An 8,561-nucleotide genomic window follows, 5' to 3' on the forward strand; every position below is an offset into this window, starting at 1 on the left:
ATATTTGCAGACATTTTGGCAAGTAGATTCAAAAAAGTTTTAAATGAAGTAATCCATAAGGACCAGGCAGGCTTTCTCCCAGGTAGACATTTGTTTGCTAATACAAGGAACATTATTGACATCTTGGAACTTTTGCAAACAGATATAAACACAAAAGCAGTTTTAATCTTTATAGATGCGGAGAAGGCCTTTGACAACATCTCCTGGAAATTTATGATGGGAAATTTAAAAGAGATGGGAGTGGGACGGGGTTTTGAGAATGGGATTGAGGCGATATATTCAGAGCAGAAAGCTAAATTGATAGTTAATAATGTGGTTACAGAAGAGTTTAAAATTGAAAAAGGAACACGACAAGGTTGCCCTATCTCCCCTTTGTTATTTATTTCGGTTCTGGAAGTGCTATTGAATATGATTAGAGGGGATCGGTTGGTGGAAGGAATTCAGGTCGGACAGAAACATTATAAATTAAAAGCTTTTGCAGATGACCTGGTTTTGACCCTGCAGGAGCCAGAGTCTAGTACGAAAAGAGTATTACAACTGATTAATGACTTTGGTTGGGTGGCTGGATTTAAATTAAATAAACAGAAAACTAAGGTTTTGGGAAAAAATTTGACAGATACAGAGTCAGAACGGTTTCAGAAAGAGACAGAATTTAATGTGGTTAAAAAAGTAAAATACCTAGGGGTAAACATAACAGCAAAAAATCTAAGTCTATTCAAGGATAACTATGAAAAATGCTGGGCAGAAATTAAGAGAGACTTAGATAGTTGGTCAAAATTGAAACTTTCTTTGTTAGGCCGAATTGCTGCTATCAAGATGAATGTATTGCCAAGGATGTTGTTTTTATTTCAAACACTTCAGGTTTTGGACAAGACGGAGTGCTTTCAGAAGTGGCAGAGAGATATTTCTAAGTTTGTCTGGCAGGGCAAAAAGCCCAGAATTAAGTTTAAGATATTAACTGATGCGAAACAAAGAGGGGGCTTTGCCCTGCCAGATCTAAAGTTGTATTATGAGGCCGCAGCGTTCTGCTGGCTAAAAGACTGGCTACTTCTTGAAGACACTGATGTGTTGGATTTGGAAGGGTTTAACAATGCTTTTGGATGGCATGCATATTTATGGTATGACAAGGTTAAAGCAAATAAGGCCTTTAAGAACCATATTGTCAGAAAATCACTGTTTAATGTCTGGACAAAATATAAAGACTTGCTGGAAAATAAAACTCCAAGGTGGCTTTCACCTTTGGAAGCTAAGGCCCGAAAAAGACCCAATATGGAGGCCAAATGGCCAAAATATTGGGAAATTCTAGAAAAAGATGGAGACAATTGGAAACTGCAGAGTTTGGAGAAAATGAAAGATAAAGTGCGAGACTGGTTACATTACGCTCAGATTAAAGAAGTTTTTAAAAATGACAAGAAATTAGGGTTCCAGGTGGAGAAATCGAAACTAGAAACAGAATTGTTAGAGCCTAAGAGTAAGGTACTTTCAAGGATGTATAACTTGCTGTTAAAATGGAACACACAAGATGAAATGGTTAAATCGGCTATGATAAGGTGGGCACAGGACATTGGGTATAATATTATGTTTGAGGACTGGGAAAGGTTGTGGAGTACTGGATTGAAATTTACTGCATGTAACGCTTTGAAAGAAAATGTAATGAAAATGATATATAGATGGTATATGACCCCAGTCAAACTTGCAAAAATTTACCACCTGACTGACAATAAGTGTTGGAAATGTAAAGAGTGTGAAGGAACATTCTTCCACCTCTGGTGGACTTGCCCTAAGGTGAAGGCGTTCTGGGAAATGATTTATAATGAACTGAAAAAGGTATTTAAATATACCTTCACTAAGAAACCAGAGGCCTTTCTTTTGGGTATTGTCGGCCAAGGGGTGGTAAAGAAGGACCAGACATTTTTTATGTATGCAACAACAGCAGCAAGGATACTACTCGCGAAGCATTGGAAAGCTCAAGATCTACCCACACTGGAAGAAATGGCAGATGCAACTGATAGACTACATGGAACTGGCTGAGATGACCGGCAGAATTCGCGACCTGGGAGAAGAGAGGACTGAGGAGGATTGGAAGAAATTTAAGAATTACTTACAAAAACATTGCAACTTGAGTGAATGCTAAACAGGATGCTAGATCAAAATAATTGAGCACCACTAATTTAGATGATTTAAGAAAATAAGTGAGATTGAGAAAATATAACTCTTTTTGAGAACTAGAAGACTATGAAATATAGAAGGGATATAAGAATGCAAATAAGATAATAAATTGCTGACAAAATGTTATAACGATGAAAGTGGGAGCGGGAGATGAGAGGAAGTCCAAAGAAAATGTGAAATTATGTTAAGATATATGTTACATTGTTTATTATGTTTATTTCTATTGTAAAACCCAATAAATATTTATAAAAAAAATAAAAAAAAATATGGAAGACAATATGGAATCCTCACTCAGCCACAAAGCTCACTGGGCGACCTTGGGCCAGTCACTGTCTCTCAATTTAACCTACCTCACAGGGTTGTTGTGGGGATTAAATAAGGACGGGGGAGAACCATGTGGGCCACCTTGAGCTCCTTAAAAAAAAGGTGGGATATCAGTATAATAAGCAGAAAAAGAAAGCAGAATACATCTGTGTGTTGAGGAGTCACCAAGATACATATTTCCTTTCTGAATAAGCTTCATAAAATCAGCAAGAAAGCAACTCTAACTCTTCCCTGGGGATCTCCTCCAAGACTTCATGTTTTCAGAAGGGCTCTGAAGCTCTTTTCTTTGCACGAGACATTTAATGGCTGGTTTTATTGGGGATGGCGGCTTTATGTATGTTTTATATGCTGTCAGGTCTTAAAGTATTTAGTTTTAATTGCTGTTTTGTTATTGTGCTGCTGTTTTCCACTCTTTTCAGCCATTTTGGTTTTGTGTTGTTGTTTTTTAAAGAGACAAAAATGGCTATGACAAATAAATCATGAATAAATGTCTTGAGAATGAGCTCAATGGATTTATTTCTCATTTAACGACAGCAGATCTTCGTAACAGCTCAAGGTGTAAAAGACCTTCTAGGATCAGATCATCTATTGGTTATCAATGAGCCGGAAAGATGATTAGCTGTGCTCTGTCATGGGCCCCTCAGACATGTCAGGATCTGGCATGGTTTTGCAGCCCCAGATAGAAGAGGAGCTGGAGGAAGAAAAAGTAGGGAGGGTTCAGGGCAGATAAAAGAAAGTCATTATTTACACAGTGTATAGTTAAACTATGGAACTCATTCCCACAGCAGGCAGTGATGGCCACCAACATAGATGGCTTAAAAAAAAAAAAAAAGACAAATTCATGCAGATGAGGAGAATTGATAGTTCCTAGCCATGATAGCTATTCTCCAACACAGCTGAAGGCAGTAATGCTTCTGAATACCAGTTGCTGGGATCCATTGGAAGGGAGAATGATCTGGTGCCTGAATCCTGCTTGTGAGTTTCCCACAGGCACCTGGTTGGCCACTGTGAAAACAGGATGCTGGCCGATGCGGGAATGAAGTTACATGGTTTTAGTAGAAATACAACAAAGAATTAAGTAAAATTTGATTGATAATGGGTTAAATTGAAAAAATTTAAGGTTAGACCGTTAAGATAAACTATAGAATAAAAATTGAGAAAGATGGGAAGAACTTGCTGAAATAGTGAATTGAATTAGAATACAAATAAAGGGAGGTGTGAGGAGGTCGATGAAACAAGTAAAGGAAAGGTAAAGACATGGAATACTGGATGTGTGTTTTAGTTTTCTTTTTTGTCTGTCTTTTTTGCTGTATTGATGTATGGTTTCTATATGTTTTATATGTTTTGTTATTGTTCTTTTTCTTTTTTATTGTTATATATTTTTTTTTCTTCTTTTTTCTGTAACTTTTAAACTTTTAATAAATATCATTTAAAAAAAAAAGAAAACAGGATGCTGGCCTATATGGGCCATTGGCCTGATCCAGCAGACTCTTCTTATGTTCTTAGGTTGTAGGGTGATGTGCTTGAAGGCTGGCACCCAGCGATGGAGGTCCTCCCATTGTGATTTGAGACATTGAAGAGGGGAAGAAAGCCACTCCCAACATAAGGAGGGGGGGTTGCGGGCTCATGCCCCATCTACAACCTCACAGGGCTAGCTCAGCCCCACGGGACTTGGGAATCCCAGGGATTATCTCTTAGGACGCCAGCCAATCGGCTGGCGACAGGGGCGGGGTTAGGTCAGGTCATTTAAGGTCGGGGCAGCCCGTGCTCGCCCCTTTCTTTTCCTTCAGCCAGCTGCAGTTTCCCACCCACCCACCTTCTAGGTTTGCATTTGGACTTTGCTATGGGCTTCGGCTGGTTGCCGCAAGGGTCCTGGTAGGAGTTTTTCCATTTGGCTAATTGGCTGTATTTTGAAGCCACTTGGTTTTTTCGCCTACCTCGTAGCAAAACGTCACAACACCTTGGTTTGGCGGTTAGGCATTGGCAGGGGTATTATCATGCAAATGAGTCGGGGGGGGAGGAACGCCATCACCTCCCCCAAAGTTGAAGGGTAGTCCGATAAAGGACTCCGGGGGCGTCGCCTTGTCCGAAACCTACGGAGGCTAGGGCCTAAAGCGCGCTCCCGAGTGGTAACCCCTCGGGGAGCGCCTAGGGATGTGCCTCTCGGGGGCTCCCCCTGTTGGTGCTTAACCCTTCCCGGTTTTATACCGGTTAGTCTGATAGGGCCAATGCCTAAAGCCAATACCGCTCTTACCTGTAATCAATAAAGTTGTGGCCATTTTCGCCCATTAACCTAAATTCTTGTGTCCGGTGTCTTTATTTATTCGAACTGTGGGAGGAGGGGGGAAATTGCCACACAACAGATTTGCCTTTTCCAACCCCTCATTGCCCCTCCCATGGGCCTCATTGGGGACTTCAAGTAGCCAGTGAGAAGGGCAAAGCAGGAGCAGGAGATGGAGTCAGGGGGCAGGACACTGTCTTGTTACTGAGAACTAGGTGCTGCCCAGATGGAGTGCATGTTTGAACATGTGGTGGTCCCACCTCATCTTTAAAAAAAGAAGAAGAGAAGAGTTGGGATTTGATATCCCGCTTTATCACTACCCAAAGGAGTCTCAAAGCGGCTAACATTCTCCTTTCCCTTCCTCCCCCACAACAAACACTCTGCGAGGTGAGTGGGGCTGAGAGACTTCAGAGAAGTGTGACTAGCCCAAGGTCACCCAGCAGCTGCATGTGGAGGAGCGGAGACGCGAACCAGGTTCCCCAGATTATGAGTCTATCGCTCTTAACCACTACACCACACTGCTGTTGGGACATCTTCCTTGCTTCCGTTCAATTCTGTTTCTCTTGCCTTGCTCATATACCTTGGAATCTTGATGTCTCTTCGTAAGAACATTAGAAGGTCATGCTGAATCCAGCCAATGGCCCATCTAGTTCAACATCCTGTTCTCACAGTAGCTAACCAAGTTTCCATGGGAAACCTTCAAGTAGGATCTGAGCACAAGAGCACTGTCTCTGCAAGAGTATCCAGTGCTTGCTGCTAGGCCTTGACTGCTATAAATTATCTCATTTAGTCTCAAGTAAGAACCGCTTTGTTGTGCGAAAGAGTGGCAGGTGAAGATGACTTTGCATAACTGGCGAAGCTGACAGGAAAAATCCGAAACCAGCATGATCAAATATTCCAAAAGAACTGGAGTAAATCTATACGATACCTGAAAGATTATTCAAAGCAAATAACATCACTAGCAGGGTTGTCGGAAGACTTGTAATGAGAATTTTTCTATCTTTCTATTTTTATTTAATTTTTGAGTTATTTTGCAATGAGCGTAATTAGAATTGGAAAGCGTACAAAATGCAATGATATAAAGGTTAATTTTGAAAGCCATGAGGCGGGAGGGAAAGAAGTCGATAGGCTCTAAAGAGCCAAAGTGGTAAAGTGGATAATGATGACGTGAATGTATAATATCAAATGGAAAATAAATAAAAATTATATATATGTAAAAGAAAGAAAAAGAATCGCTTTATTGTGCTTTGAGATGGGAGGATAACAGGCAGCTGCTTTTCACTGTTGACCGTTAGCATGGAGATTGTTCAGATAATGTCACAGGGAGATTCTGGACTTGCTTGTATCTGGGTGGACCTGGGATTTTCCTGAGTTTCTTCTGTTCTTGTAACAGAGAGGCAATCAAGTGCCTGTCTTGCACCTTGAATGCCCTCTACGCCTTCTGTTACAGAGATGCAAATTTGTGAGGCAGGTGAGAATTTTCTTCAGAGAGAAAGATCACAAGGTGCATCCCTCCTGGGACTGCACACAAAAACAATTGTCACATGAAGAGAACAAAAAGATCAGGGGGAAAGCAAAAAAACACAAAGACCTGAAGAAAAAAGAAGGGAGCTCTTCCATGGCTACTGATAATGGTGGGCCCAGCTCCCAACGAAAAAGAGGAGCAGAGGAAACTGCCTTATACTATCAATGACTACTAGCTGCAACTGCTGTGTTCTAGCTTCTCTGTTGAAGGCAGTATGTCTTTGAATACAAATTGCTGGAAACTGCAGGTGGGGAGATTGCTTTAGTGCTCAGTTCCAACTTGTGGGCTGCCCATAGGCATTTAATTAGTCATTATGAGAACAGGAAGCTGGAGTAGGCAGAGCTTTGGCTTAACCCAACAGAGCTATTCTTATTTTGACTCAGCTCCTTCGTCCATCCAGGTTTATATTGCCTACACTGACTGCCAGAGGCTCTCCAGGATTTCAGATGGGTCTCTGCCTGGGGATGCCAGGGATGGGGAGGTTCTCTTCCTCCTCCTGGATAAACTTGGTGATATGGTCCATCTCCCCTCTCCTTCCCCAAGTTCTCTCCCCACAAATATGATGGAGAATTTTCCAGAGTCCATTTGCACACTGCTCTAGAGACCATGACGGTAGTCATATTGGAACCAATGTCTACAACTTGATATCCAATAGAAATAAGCGCAAGAGATCTGAAGTAGCTAGGTGGAACACCTCATTCAAATGTGATGCTGGGCTGCCAGATGGTGAGATGGAACTTTTTTCCCCAAAGGAAGAGGTGGGAAGACACATTGGCAGGTTTGCGGAAAGGTAGCAAGAAAGAAAGCTGCAAAATATGTGTTACAGGTGTGAGGAACCACCACACACCAATGATGGGATCTTCAGTGCTTGTTCCTGAAGTATTTGCTTCCGAAGAAGGAGAGGAAAACACACACACACACACACACACACACACATACACACCAGGAAGCCACAGTTTATCAATTAATAGTGATAATTCTATTTGCTACTGTGAGGAGAAACATAAATTAATACCAGCACTTTCACTATGAGTAAAAGAAAATCCATCATTTGTAATGCCAGACGAGGGGAAATGAATCATGGATGGAATCTTAAAGGACCTGGCTGGTCTAGCTCAGGTACAGAAAACCTTTGGCCCTCCAGATGTTGTTGGACTCCAACGCCCTTCAGCCCCAGGCATTATGGCCAGTGATCTGGGATGATGGGAGTTGTAGTCCACTAGGGTCTGGAAGTCCAAAGCTTTCCCATCTCTGGCCAGGTTAAGCCCTGAATCTAGTAGTAATCCAGACACATAGAGACTGCAGGGATACCAGAGTTTCAGAGCTGGCTGCTGAAGATAGGGAGAGTGTTGTGCCTTTGGAGGTTGTACAGGGCCCCCCAGAGGGATAGCCAAGAGTACTGGGGCCTATAGGGCCACAGCCTGGACCCTCACCAACACCTACCTCCTAGTTTGAAGAAGTAGATGCCTCCCACCAGACATCACCAGTCTGGCAGTGCAAAGAGAGCACTAGAAGGGAGGTTGTGGAATGAAGGAAGATTGCACATTGTAAGGTCAGAGGGATGGCCCATTAAGACTCTGAAGGGGGGTGGAGCCCAGTGCTTTTTTTCTGGGGGAACGCAGGGGTACGCATACCCCTAAACATTTTGTGAGTCTGGATGTGAGGGCTGTCTGGCTGTGACATCTGTCACCCCATTGATCGCCAAGGTTGATTCAGCTGATCTGGCTGGCTAGGCAGGTGTCCTTTTCCTCCCTCACTGCTCCATGTGTGTCCCTCCCGAAGCTGCGCACTCGGTGGAAGAGGACGATCATCCCAGACAGAAGGAGTGTAGTGTTCTTCAGTCAAGGGTATATGATAGCTGCACTCCCCTCCTAGAACCTCCAAACAAGCTCCATTTGTAGGAGAACATGGGGGTAGTCAAGCTTCCAAGACTCCAGACACATCCAAGTAAGGCGCTGTATGTGGCAGTTTGCCATTAAATAATAATTAAAAAAAACATTTTGTGAATCTAAGTTTGGCCTCATTGAGGGGCTGTATTTCAATATGAGTAGGAAAATAAGAGTACCTCTAAACATTTTTTAGAAGAAGAAGAAGAAAGCACTGGTGAAGCCTGTAGGAGATAGGCTGGAGACCGAGGCTTAAAAAGACTCAGTCTATTCCCAGCCTGTGTTGCAGCAAGTTGCTCACTTGTTGCTATCCACGGTTCACCAGCATACAACCTGCCTCCATCCTTCCCACTTTCTCTGTGGGATCTAGCATCAG

General features: G+C 42.5%; 1 long non-coding RNA gene across 1 annotated transcript; it reads right to left on the minus strand.

Moving 5' to 3' along the window:
• Positions 1-2,991: 2,991 nt before the first annotated feature.
• On the minus strand, positions 2,992-7,786 carry LOC308485590. Its single transcript, XR_013990640.1, has 2 exons — positions 7,743-7,786; positions 2,992-3,184 (listed from the first exon to the last, which is right to left on the minus strand). It is a non-coding gene; the product is annotated as an uncharacterized lncRNA (long non-coding RNA).
• Positions 7,787-8,561: the final 775 nt, after the last annotated feature.

This window comes from Podarcis pityusensis, assembly GCF_964106645.2.
Source record: "Podarcis pityusensis genome assembly, chromosome: 9".
NCBI lineage: Eukaryota > Metazoa > Chordata > Lepidosauria > Squamata > Lacertidae > Podarcis > Podarcis pityusensis.